This window comes from Convolutriloba macropyga, chromosome 12 (assembly GCF_964194025.1).
Source record: "Convolutriloba macropyga chromosome 12, txConMacr16.3, whole genome shotgun sequence".
Taxonomy (NCBI): domain Eukaryota; kingdom Metazoa; phylum Xenacoelomorpha; order Acoela; family Convolutidae; genus Convolutriloba; species Convolutriloba macropyga.
This window is the reverse complement of record NC_134479.1, coordinates 16,262,531-16,276,490: the sequence shown is the minus strand read 5'-3', so window position 1 is coordinate 16,276,490 and position 13,960 is coordinate 16,262,531. Positions and strand designations below refer to the sequence as shown.

The window sequence follows — 13,960 nt, the reverse complement described above, 5'->3', positions numbered from 1 at the left end:
TATTCATAACATTTAAAAACGCATCATTTAGGTTTCACACTAAAATTGTACCAAGAACAAAAACGACAACATCAAACAGCTCTTGTGGCGCAATCGGCTAGCGCGTTCGGCTGTTAACCGAAAGGTTGGTGGTTCGAGCCCACCCAGGAGCGTAAAATTTAGTTATCAGATGTCTGGCTATTTTTATCTACCAAATTCTAAATTCAAGCCAAGTTGAACTTCTAAAATTATTTGGGACCTTTGCTGTTATCGCCAAAATCAACAATGGCATTGCACTGCCAAATTAATTTTGATTTTTTTTACTATATAACGAACATTCCAACAAAAAATTGTATCAATACTGTAGACCGCACATTTTTACCTTAGATTGAACTTAAGCAGATCAAGCAAAGTAAATTTAGAGATTTCTCTCTTATTTAACTTAAGTTAGGTATTTGTTTAGCATTCAATAATAAAAGGGTTATTGTTTCAAAAGCGCCAGAGAGGGGAGTTGAGTGATATATTTTAAAAACTATATTTCATATTGAGCTGTCAAAATATTTCGGTTATTTAGCAAAGTTGTTCTTGTGCACCATGCCAAAGTTCAAATCAGTGTTTTATTTTTAGTTGCTCATGAACGAAGTTCATATCAATTATGGTAAACGTGTTGGTCTTTTAAATTTTTTGCTTGACCGTTTTTGCGCTTTTCTTCTAGAACATTCTTTGACTTCTCAAGTGACTTTTTTTACGCTTTCGTTCTTCATTTTTGAATTATATCTATTGTTCTCACTCCGAAGTAAAGCTTATTGATAATATAAAGTTAGTTGCAGCAAAGCAACAAGAAGGGCCGAATAGCCGTGTGGGAAATGTGTGTTACGTAGTAAATATTAGCCAATCAGAATCGAGTATTCAAATGCGTACAGAAATCGTTCTAAATTAATAAAATACGTTGTAATATACGTAGAAAGTTCCGAAAAAGTTCATTTAACCTAATTTTAAGTAAATATAACCACTATATGTATCGATTAAGCTGGTTTTCGGCTTAATATGTTTAGGTTTTCTAGACAATTGTCGATTGAATACGAACTGATTTTGAGGTCAATGACATCAGACAAAAAAACCAGTAAAAGAGCATCGAAAAAACCTTGCCGTCTAAGTTTCACTTGTTATCTTGATCGTTGATAAAGCTTATACGTTGCTGTACACCGATGATGCTTACACGTTGTTGCTATATGATCTGAATTGAACTCCCGAACTACAGTTATTTTACTGAGTTACATTTGGTGCCGCGAAGTACTGGCACAATTTTTTTCGAACCAGAGGGCATCGAATTGGGATTCAGTCACAGGCACTGCCCCCATTAAACACGAGTTCTACGGTTCACTTGACCCATCCAACACACAGTCAGCTCTGAGTGCAGCGTCCAATGAAATTGGGAAGCCAACAGTAGGAGTGTTGTACCAGGCGACAGGGAGGGTACACTCCACCTGTGGAGGAGCAGGACAGCTGTCACATCCACCAACCCTTCTCATCAATGCAAACAACCCCATTCACTCTTGAGCCGAGTGTGAACAGTGATATCAAAACAGACATCAGTCAGGACTTCACCCACGAGGGGAGAGTGTCTCGAAAAGGGACAAACTTACACTCTTGATCGATATACAGTTCTGAATGTAGCGGAATCTAAACAGGTGATCTACACTCATGAAGTTGAAGAGGGGGAAGGTGGGACTGAACAAGGAGACACGACTGCCCTACCTCAGAGGCTATTTACAAAAAACCAATCGGTGGAACCATTGTCCGAAACAGCTGCAGGAGGAAGGTTTCAAAAACTGTAAGACAGAACCTTAAAGAATTTTTTTTGCTGATTTGTGTGGATTAATTAGATTTATCACCTAGACGGCAAGAAACCCAACCTGTGTTTTTTTTTATCGTTTTCGCATGGGGTAGTAAAAAAAAAAATTAACTATTCTTTGTAGAAAAAAAATAGGCAAGGGGACCCCGCAAAAATAATTTTGGGACAAAAAACCAGCGATTTTAAAAATTTTGGTAGTTTTACCAAAATTTCAAAAAAATTGAGATAGTCGGTTCGTATATCAAAAAATAACCTCTGATAAAGAGAAAATTGAAAGAAAATTAGGCTAATTTGTCCAATTTTGAAAATTTTTGGTCAATTTTGATGCAAATCAAAAAAAAAACTTTAGAAAATCAATACCGAATATTGATAAACCGTATTTTTGAGTTTAAAACCGTCCAGTTTACTGGATTACTGTTCCGTAATCAAGAATTTGCAAAACATTGACCAAAATTTGGAAAAAATTGGACAAACGCATAAAATTTTGACAAATTTGTCAAAAAATCATTTTCTCAACAAGAAAGTTCGTTAACTGAGTGAAACTCAATAAACACAAAAGGTTGTAAAGTTTTTAACAACCTCCGGCCTACAGAAAAAATTGAACGAATCCCTATAATTTTCCTCGTCACTCTTTTATGTACCGTATCGTCCGTGTCCTTTTCGCCCTTTAACTTTCGAATTCTCCGTGTTCCGTTTTTTTCAATAAGGTCGCTCTCCCAAAACTTCGCTTTTTGTTTTCTTCCGCTACTTTTCCAGATTTCAGTGTAGTATGTCACATGTGATGAAGTATATTGATTTTGCTGCTTTATGTTTGTGTGTACCTGTATGATTGCTAGTTGGTTTGGTCTTGTTGCCTTCTAGGGTGTGACTTAAGTTTATTCTCGAGTTACGGCTGGGTTGTTTCTTGACTTTTCCAACTATCTTAGTCTACAAATACACTATTGTAGTTTATTCAGTTTTGCTGTAGTTTGTTTAATACCGTTAGTATGTTGATCGGTTGTTTGGTTCGTGTATTGCTGGGATGTGACTTAAGTTTATTCTGGAGTTACGGCTAGTAAATTTCTCGACCTTTTCATCCTTTTAGTGTACTACTGTTTTGCCGTAAATTAATTTCTCGTTAAATTTGTCGTTATAGCCCCATGATGAACTATATTAGATTGTCTTGCAGTAGCTTCTCTCCTTCTTCCTAGGGTGTGACTTAAGTTTGTTCTGGAGTTACGGCTAGGTTGTTTGGTTGAGTTTTTGCTGTGGTCTGCTAACATAGCTCTTTACGATCACATTTCCCGTCCGTTCTTCCCCACCGTCCCGTTTCGTTTTGTCGCGCGTTTTTCGCACGCTTTCCCGCTCGTCCCGTTTCCGTTCGTCGCGCACTGCTCGCTCGACTTCTCGTCTGTCCCGTTTCCGTTGCGTCGCGCGTTGCTCGCTCGACTTCCCGTGCGTAACGTCTCCGTTTCGTCGCGCGTTGCTCGCTCGACTTCCCGTGTGTCTTTTGTCTCTCCCCGCGTTGAGCGCATAGCGTTCAGCGCTCCACTTCTGTTTTTGTCGGGCACAGTGTGTTCGACAAACTTCTTTGCTCTTTGGGTGGTTTGTTTTACAGACTGTCTACAGTGTGCTGTGTTTGGTGTCTTTACAGTGGGTTTGTTTTGCGTGGGTTCAATTTATTTGGAGTGTGCATATAATAGATAACCGTGTGCAGTGGTAGTTTTGCTGGGTTTTGGAAATAATATCATCGTGATGTCTAATAGTCTTGATCAAAAAGTCAAAAAGTTGTACGCTGCCAGGTCAAAGCGTGAGGCTGATTTGCATGCCATTCATGAAGATATTCTTCATTGTATAAATAACCAAAGTAGGCGAGTGAAAGTTGAACGCCTAGTAACAAAGTGCAACGAAGCTTTTATGACTGTTGTAGACAAAAATGAGGACCTGATTGCATTTGCTGGAAAAACGGAGGATCCAAGTGCACTTGTTCCTTCATTAGAGTCTTACTTGGACGCAATGACAATTAAGAATGACAAGATACTCACTTCAGCACGAAACTACATCAACTCTGCTGATGATAAAGTGAGTGAGTTCCAGGAACCAAGGGCTCCCATTCTTTCTAGACTTCCCTCAATTATGACCTCGTCAAAAACATCTAGTCAGCGTAAACATGATTACGTAATTGCTAAAATGAAGCGCGAAGAAATTGAAAAACAGAATGAGGCAGCCATTCGCCTTGCTAAACAGAAAAAGCAAATGGAATTAGATGAACTGGAGGAAAACAACAGGAAACGTTTGGCAGAGGCAACCCTGCAAGAATTTGAATTGCTGGACGCCGTTTCTAAAGGTAGCCAATCTGAAACAACTGCAAGTGCTAGGAGCTCGATGAGAAGTGAAAAGGCTGTCCAGGATTGGATCAACACCTCACTTGCTTTAGGTTTTAATAACAACGAGAAAACTGGTGAACCAGAGGTTACGAAAGACCCTCAAGAATGCCCTAGCCACAATAACTAAGAAGCAGTGGAAGATCACAACACTGACATTCCAAGACATTCGATTCCAAAAAATTGTCGAGGCAATTACTTTTTAAGCTTTGAGACCTTGCAGCAACTCGACCCCTATTATACTCCACCTGAAAATTTTTTGGCTGCTGCCAACACACAGGCGTTGTACCAGGCGCATTTAAGAGCGCAAATAGATCAAACAGGCCAGCAAGGCATGGCGCTTCCAAGCCTTACTAACCAAGGAACCGCGGATAGCCAGCCGCCTTCTGTACACGCCCCAGGGGCTTCTTCACCACCCATTCAACAGCCCATTCCACAGATTTTCGCACCGCAAGAAAACCAGAATAATGCAACCGAGTCATTTCTCAACGCACAACTTCAAATTTCGCAATCCAGGGGACCTGAAACATCAAGTCTACCCAAGAATAATTCGGCCCAGCAAATATGCTCCCGACAACAAATTAATTTTGTCCCCCGAGCACCAAACGCCACTCTTCCCACTTTTCCGACAATAAATCATCCAGTCCCCGCAATAAACGTTCCCTTGCACCCAAGCGCCCCACCAAGTCCAAACACACAGCAAAACAAATCCGAACCCGCTCGTCCTAATGACTTTCCCATTCCGAACCCAGTCTTCGCACCTAACCTCACTGCTCCCATCCCACACGCCCCTTTCATTAATCAGCCTCTAGTCAACAAAACTTTTCAGAATAAAAATAACCGAGTACACAAAGTCGTACGTCCCGTTGCTCCTCCTGTCCCAAGTATGCGCAATATCCCTCTTGGCCAAAACTTTGTGCCAAATATGAGTCACTGGCGGTTTCCACAGAGCAGACCGTCAATAGTCAACCAAGACACAACCACCGTGAATAGTCTGCCTCCAAATGTACACACCCACATCGCACCATCAAGCACTAATCCTCCACTACGAACTTATCAGAATTCGCCCCCTTTGATTGATATGCAATCACCATCAGGTGCACAGCAGGAAAACCTGATCGCGACTACTAGTTATGTTGTACCTGGTCTAGCCACTCCGGTTTTTCAGCCAACATACCCCTATGTTGGGCCCACTTCGTTGAGTTGGAGTGGTCCGCAGGTGTCTGCACCTGCCCCTCCGATAACAGACAATGCGTCATTGATTAGGGAACTGGCTGATGCGATAACAAGTAAGAAAAACGACCCTTTGCCCGAGTGGAAACTCGCAGAGTTTAATGGCGACCCATTAAAGTGGCATGAGTGGTATGGTCAATTCAAAAGCGCGATTGACTCGCAGTCGCTCACTGATGACGTTAAATTGACATACCTTAAAACACTCGTCACTGGTAAAGCAAAGATTGCAATAGCCGAGTTTGCCTACTGTGGTTTAATGTACAAGGATGCACTAAGGACTTTGGAACGTAAATTTGGCCAGCCACAGGCAGTCGTAAGTGCACACTTGGATAAACTAAGCAACTTTCCGCCCTTAAAATGCACAATAGTGATAACATCATAAACTATTCTGCAGCAATATCCAGCCTCGTTGGGGTTTTCAAGTCGCTATCATATGATGCTGACCTGAAGAGCGCTTCCCTACTTAACCAAGCGGTACAGAAGTTACCACCAAACATGAAAGAGTCATGGTCGCTCTTTACGGTTAAGAAGCACTGGGTTAAGCCTACCCTCCTTGACTTTAACGATTGGCTTAAAGAAAAGGCTGAGGCCCATGATCTTATGAAACAAAGCGCAACCAAGGCCAAACCTGAAGAGAACATCACTTCAGTAACCAAGACCAAAACAGCCTCAAAAGTGTTTGCAGCAAATTCGCAACAAAGGGAAACAAAGAAGCAAATGCCATCTGCTTCCACAAATACTTACTTTCGATGCATTGTATGCAAAGGTAACCACCGGCTATGGGAGTGTCGAGTTTTCAAGGGAAAGACTCCAACCCAGGGAGCTAAGTTGGTGGCGGATAACAAACTTTGCTTTTCGTGCTTACGGGACAAGCACACATTCCGCCAGTGCCCTCAACCAAGAAAGTGCCGAGCAGAAGGGTGCAATAGTTCGCATAACACGCTATTGCATGGAGCAGATAGGGTTTTCCCAACAAAACAGTCGACAAATTCCAATACCATTCAACCTTCTGGCAACACAGGTCAAAGTAAAGCAACTTCTAGTCAACTCCAGCCTAATAAGACCACAACAATGTCATCTGTTACTGATGTTAAGGGGCTCCTTCAGGTGACTGAATTGCAGTTGGTCAATTCGTCCGGTTTAGATACCAAAGCTTTAGTTTTGTGTGATACCGCCTGCAGTAACTCTTGGGTGGCCGGTAGTCTCGCAGATAGACTCGGTTTGCACGGTAAAGCACTAAAGCTAACTGTCAAGGGTATTAATACCGAAGAAGTAGTTGATACTAGGGTTGTTGAAGTTACTGTGAAACCAAGAGAACATCAAGATTTCGAACCATTTACCATCAATCCTTTCGTTAAGGAGAGTCTGAACGTCGGCTCAGATATAATTAATGTACAGGCCCTGCAAGAGACTTACCCACACTTAGCAGTCCTTGATCCCGTGACATATTCCTATAAAGACATTGAGATGATACTCGGACAAGATGTTTATCATGCCATCCGCCCGTTAGAATACTTCTCTGCCGATGAGAAGCGTTCACCCATTGCAGTACGCTTACCCATAGGTTGGGTCTTAAGCGGTCCGTTACCATCAAGTTCGTGTTTAACCTCAACGTGCTTTAAAGTGAATATCGAACAGGACAATGAGTTAGCAAGTCAAGTAAAGTCATGGTACGACATTGAATCATTCGGGGCAAACAAGCAGGTCGACGCAAGATCTGCAGCAGACGCAAGGGCTCACGAAATCCTTGAGAGTACCACCATACACAATGGCCTGAGATACGATGTCGGAATGCTGTGGGCAGCAGATAACACCAGGCTCCCAAATAATTACTTCTCATCCCTTGTGCAACTAAAATCTCTCGAAAAACGATTGGCTAAGGATGAAGACCTTAGAGATAAGTATACTAGTACCATCAAGGAAGACTTAAACAAGGGGTATGTAATTGAGGTTTCGGACGCTCACAAGGTTGAGAACCGGTCTGATAAAGAGTGGTACCTACCCCACCATCCGGTTTTAAACCCGAACAAACCGGGTAAGGTGCGTAGGGTGCTCAATGGAGCAGCAAAATTTCATGGCGCCTCACTGAATAAATCTTTGCTCACTGGCCCTGATCTGCTCCAAAACCTTATTTACGTACTTCTTCGCTTCCGACAACATCCATATGCCGTCTCTGCCGACATCGAGGGAATGTTTCTACAGGTTGGTGTATTACCATCAGATCAACCATCACTTCGCTTTCTGTGGCGGGAGGACCCCACAACTGACGTTGTAGTGTATCAATATACGCGCCACATCTTCGGGGCTAAAGACTCGCCCACATGCGCCAACTATGCACTGCAACGCACTGCAAGAGATAATGCCAAGTTTTACCCCGAAGCTGCAAAAGCCGTCCTTGAAAACTTCTACATGGACGATTACCTTGACTCAGTGGAGTCTCCTGAGAAAGCCATCAATAGATCGAAGGAATTGGTACATCTTCTCCATCTCGGTGGGTTCAAGCTTACAAAGTTTGTAAGTAATGTGCAAAATCTGGCTGATCGAATTGATGGTTCGCCTCAATCTACTGAGCCCAAGGTTATTGTTTCATGTCAGGAGGATTCATCGCATGTGCTAGGTTTAAAGTGGGATCACACTAATGACACTTTAGTTGTGAGTAGGGGTACAAGCTGCGCTATCACCAAGTCCGTCACGCAACGCTTGGTCTTAAGTCTTGTCTCGAAAGTCTTTGACCCCATTGGTCTTGTCGCACCGTTTACCGTCGGTGCGCGATTGCTCTTAAAAGACATCTGGCGTGTCACAGGACAGCAATGGGATGACGAGCTCCCACAGGACATGGTTCAAAGATTTTTGGTTTGGAGTGCGGACTTACCAAAGCTTGAAAACATCAAAATTCCTCGAAGTTACTTTAGTGGACCCTTTGATAATACAGAGTTGCATATGTTCGGTGACAGTTCCCAGGATATTTTTAGTGCCGTCGCATTTCTTCGAGCCCGAGTAACAACCCCTACGGGCAAGATAAAAACAGAGCTTGCGTTTGTTTTGGGGAAAGCGCGCGTGGCGCCAATGAAACTAATGACTGTCCCTAAACTGGAATTGCAAGCAGCTCTACTGGCCGCTCGGCTGAAGAACGAAATTATTCAGGCACTTACTGTAACTGTTAACCAAGTATTCATGTGGACAGACAGCACGACCGTTCTTCAATGGATTAACTCTAATGAAAAGCAACCAATCTTTGTTGCAAACCGTGTTTGCGAAATTTTGGAGTATACCAGCGTTGACCAATGGAACCACGTCGCAACTAAGGATAATCCAGCTGACGCTGGCACGCGTGGAATGTCCGCTGAGGTTTTGCAACTAAGCAGTTGGGTCAATGGTCCACATTTCTTATCTAACTCAAGTTTCCCTTTCGTACCGAACAAAGACGTCATTAATAACATCAAACTTGGCGTCAACCAAGCAGTCATCATAGAAGACACTGTCTCTCTCGCTACATCTGTTAAAAAACAGACAACTCCCGTTCCGTCGTTATTCCCATTTGATAAGTTTAGTTCTTATCAAAAGTACTTGCGCATTGCCGCATACGTTCTCCGGCTTTTGCCGAAACATGCCGGCTACCGTGACCCCGATGGTAGCATTACTGACCCTACTGAGCTTGACGAAGCCGAGCGTCATCTACAGTACTTGGTGCAAGGAGAGTCTTTTGAAGCCGAAAGAAAAGATCTTCTTGACAATAAATTCGTTAAACGGAGTAGCCGAATTGCTCCACATTCACCGTTTATTGGTCCAAATGGGCTAATCCGTTCCTCGGGCCGCATCAAGCGGTTAATTGAAGTTGGGTTTAACGTGAAGTACCCAATCATCTTAGACGCACGACACCCGTTTGTAAAACTGTTTCTTGAACACACTCACGTAAAACATTATCATCAAGGCGTTGAATACCTAAGATCAATTGTGCAGGAACACTATACAGTACTGAAACTAAGATCATACTTGCGTTCCATCAAAGCACACTGCCTGAGATGCCGAGAATTCCAAGCTGTAACTATGCAACCAATCATGTCTGACTTACCTAAGGAGAGACTTGCTTACCAGTCTCCTCCCTTCACGAACACTGGCGTTGACTACTTTGGGCCATTCTATGTTACTGTCCGCCGTACTACTGAAAAAAGGTGGGGCTTCCTCTTCACCTGTCTCACTACTCGCGCTGTCCATTTCGAGATAGTTACATCCATGGACACCAGTTCTTGTGTTATGGGAGTTGAGCGGTTTGTGTCACGTTGAGGTACACCTGCCATGATTTGGTCGGACAATGGCACTAACTTTATTGGAGCGGAGAAAGAACTCCGAGAAAGTATTGAAAAGTGGAACGTTGTCAACATTGCAGCTGAGCTCGCTCACAAAGGTATTAAGTGGAGGTTCAATCCACCCAGCGCACCACATCAAGGTGGTATCTGGGAGAGGTTGGTACGCAGCTTCAAGCGCGTGTTGTATACTATTCTTGGCACGCGTCGCCTCACGGATGAGGTACTGCATACCACCTTTTGTCTCGTGGAGAATGCTCTCAATTCGCGTCCTTTAACACCCGTAAGCGCCGATCCGTGCAATTTGAACGCTTTAACGCCCAACCACTTTCTTTTAGGAGAATACTCTACCGGTATTCCGTCTACTGTAGGCAATAATGAATTTGACCATCGTAAACGCTACGCCCGTGCTCAGTCGTACGCTAATGCGATCTGGTCCCGTTGGATCAGAGAGTACGTACCGACGCTGAACCGACGCTCGAAGTGGCAGACGCCTGCCGAGCAACACCTTAAGACTGGTGACTTGGTTTGGATAGTTGAGGAGACCAACCCTAGGGGTTACTACCCAACCGCTCGGATTGTGGAACTCCGTTACGGCTCCGATAGCGTCGCGCGCTCCGCCGTTTTACGTACGTCGACCGGTTCACTCGTCCGTCCGCTTGTAAAACTTGTACCAGTTTTCCAAACATCTTCTTCCGGGCCGGAGGATGTTACGTAGTAAATATTAGCCAATCAGAATCGAGTATTCAAATGCGTACAGAAATCGTTCTAAATTAATAAAATACGTTGTAATATACGTAGAAAGTTCCGAAAAAGTTCATTTAACCTAATTTTAAGTAAATATAACCACTATATGTATCGATTAAGCTGGTTTTCGGCTTAATATGTTTAGGTTTTCTAGACAATTGTCGATTGAATACGAACTGATTTTGAGGTCAATGACATCAGACAAAAAAACCAGTAAAAGAGCATCGAAAAAACCTTGCCGTCTAAGTTTCACTTGTTATCTTGATCGTTGATAATGCTTATACGTTGCTGTACACCGATGATGCTTACACGTTGTTGCTATATGATCTGAATTGAACTCCCGAACTACAGTTATTTTACTGAGTTACAATGTGTTTGCTAAGAGATCGTGAAGTTCATTGTTTGAATCCCGGCTTGATCAACTATTTTTGCGCCCATAAAGTTGAATTTATCTAGGCTACAGCACTTGAATTAAATTGCATCGCCAGTCGTTCGAGAGCAATTCTTCCGAAATTAGTCGGTTTATGTTTACATAATCTTTCCTTTTTTGATTCCCGGAGAAACACATAAGAGCCAATGTCATATCAAGTGTAATCATTAAAGCAACTTCTCAATTGTGTTTCTAAGTCATAGAAAGTCATAGGAAGAACAATAAGTTGACGGCTGTTGGAATTAACAAAGGCTCCCGAAAGTTTAATCTTCTTTTCCCTTCATTTTCAAATAAAAAGACGTACAAAAGCGTAGCTCATGAAATTGTGTGTATTGATATCCTGACTTGAACTGATATACAAACAAGTTAGTGTGCCGAAGCGTTAGTTGCAAAACCGTCGTTATTAAATTATTTTAGAAAACATGAAAAACAGTTCAGAAAGGAGTGTTAAGATAATTTTAATTGCTCCAAAACTAACTTTGAAACTATTATATTAGCCCTGTGCTCCTTTTATGGATTTTTTGCTCAATGATTTTTTTCTGCAGCCATTAGCTAGTCTACTAATCTACAATTTACGGTTAATTCTTTCTTACAGCCACACTATTAATGTTTTAAATTATCTTTGAAAAAAATGAAATTAAACTAAGTATTTTCAATTGCATATTGCGATAACGCAGTGTAATAATTTTTCCAGCAGTATTTCGATGTAAAAAAAATATGAAAATTAATGTAATATTGAAATATGAATTGTAAGAAAATAAAGCAAACTGAAGTTAAAACCAAGAAAATTTAGACACAAAGAACCACACTTCACAGTTTCATCTCTTCGACAGTTTCAGTGAATGGCATACGTAGAGACCAGTAAAGCGCTAAGAAAACTTCACAGTGGCCTAATTCTCTTGGGTTTCGTGGTTTATCCCTGGTACTAAAAAGAGTTGAGAAGATTTCTGATAGGACGAAAAAGAATGTCACACGGAGATTGGTCGAATAAATAGTCCAATAAAAATCAACATGACAAAAACTAGTTTTGAGGGCAATTAACAAAACACTTCATGAAGTGAAGGGGTTGCGCTTGGACTGAGGTGTAGGATGAAGAACGAAGATTGGGGTTGAGTTGGGGCTGGGGGTCAAACTCTTAAGAACAGCACTCGTTCTGCTCCTCGACAGTTTCTCTGAACCGCATACTTCGCAGCAAGAAAGAAGTAAGACTCAAAGAAGATGCTCAGCGTCTCAAAGTTTTCTGGGTTTTACCTGTTCATCCAGTTTTTCAGGGAAAAACATATGAACAAGGGCGGACCAGAAGAGCAACATCACCGTTTAACGTCGGAGGAACTGCTCTCAATTAACTAATGGGAGCTCGAAGCTGTTTCAGCTTGCTTCAGTTGGGGGGGGGGGGGGGGGGGGTAACGATAATCACTGTGATGGCTTCAAATGTCATTAGAGGTTATTATACACCATTATAGTTACTAATAAAATTTCAGGAAAAAATTACACCAATTTCGGCGCATTTTTCATTTGAATTTTAGTTGCCACCACTTGAGTTCAGCTGCTTAGAACTGTGAATCAGATAATATTAAATGACGCAAAACGAAACCGTCAAGTGTGCAAAAGTCTTTCCAAATATCAAATCCGATTAGCAAAAAAATTGCTTTAAAAACAGAGCAACAAGTTTACAATAATGGCTTCAAATTTCTTTCAAGAGAAATTAAACAACATAGCCGCTAAATTGTATTAAAAATTACACTCAATTCAGCTTCAAAACATAAAATTAAGCATAATACTGTTGCCAGCTACCAAGCGCGTTATTGAACTTCGAGAACCTATTTTTTACGACTCGAAGAGGAGTATTGGAGAAGTAATTTTTTTAATGAATTTTATTGGAGTGAATTTTGAAGCAGGAAATGAAACACGTGAAAAAATTTGTAGTGATTTTGTTGCTGAACAAAATGAAAAGTGGAGCAAAAAGAGAGTGGTTTTTTGTTCATATCGCTGTTTTCCAGAGAGCAAGAAATTGAGGTGTGAAAAAAAAATCTGTAAGCGAGCAAAATTTTTTGTTCACGTGCGGCAATTTAAAGCATTTTTTTCTCAATTTTCTGGTTAAGAAGTTTGGTTATGACTTGTTTTTTATTGTAGGCTAGGTTTGGTAGTGGTTTGAAGGTTTCTGAAAATTTATATGATTTTTATTGTAATTCGGATGTTTTTCATGTATTCTGTTGATTTTTGGGCTAATTTTTAACCATTTTATGTTTTGTTTTACTGCCTCAAATGGGTAATGAAGACACCCCTATAACTTGTGCAGTTTTTTGTTAAAACGTGGTTACAATTTTTTGGATATGAAGCATTTTTTTGTTGAGAATTATGACAAAAAATGTCGAAAAATGGAACTAATTTTCTTAATTTTTTGCAGTTTTTCCGTTTTCTTTGTTCTTTAGACAAGTTTCTTAACCGATTTTGACATTCATATTGTTTTGCGAGAATCTGGGTACCCTATTGGCTGAAAAGAATTTTAGTTTAGATTTATGTGCTTTTGTAATATTAAAAAATATATTAACTTTTTCCAGTTTTTTAGTCAAAGTTCTTTGTAAGAGATTATTTTTTCATGATTTGGCTTCAAGTATTTTAAAAAAATCTCATAAGTGGTTTTAGTAGTTACTAGTTGTATTGATGATGTAATTGTGGCAGAGATAGTTTTTTGGGGTATCAATTTATGACAGAATTTGATCAGATTTCTATCATATTTTAATAGATTTGATTTTTTTTACTTTTTGTTTTATGGTTTTATTCCAAGTGAATCGTAAATCGTTGGAGGCACGTTATTTCTGATGAGAAGTCCTTTTTTTAATCAATTTTATTGGAGTGAATTTTGAAGCGGGAAATGAAACACGTGAAAAAATTTGTTGTGATTTTGTTGCTGAACAAAAAGAGAGTGGTTTTTTGTTCATATCGCTGTTTTCTAGAGCGAGAAACTGAGGTGTGAAAAAAAAATTCTGTAAGCGAGCAAAATTTTTTGTTCACGTGCGGCAATTTAAAGCAGTTTTTTCTCAATTTT

At 40.9% G+C, this 13,960-nt stretch overlaps 1 protein-coding gene and 1 non-coding gene across 3 annotated transcripts in view; one reads left to right on the top strand and one right to left on the bottom strand.

Annotated features, from left to right (window-relative positions):
• Positions 1-13,960, bottom strand: part of LOC142350883 (polyribonucleotide 5'-hydroxyl-kinase Clp1-like) — a 438,433-nt gene that overhangs the window by 374,103 nt on the left and 50,370 nt on the right. The gene's annotated exons all lie outside the window — the stretch shown is intronic.
• Positions 79-152, top strand: Trnan-guu (transfer RNA asparagine (anticodon GUU)). Its single transcript has one exon. It is a non-coding gene; the product is annotated as a tRNA-Asn (tRNA).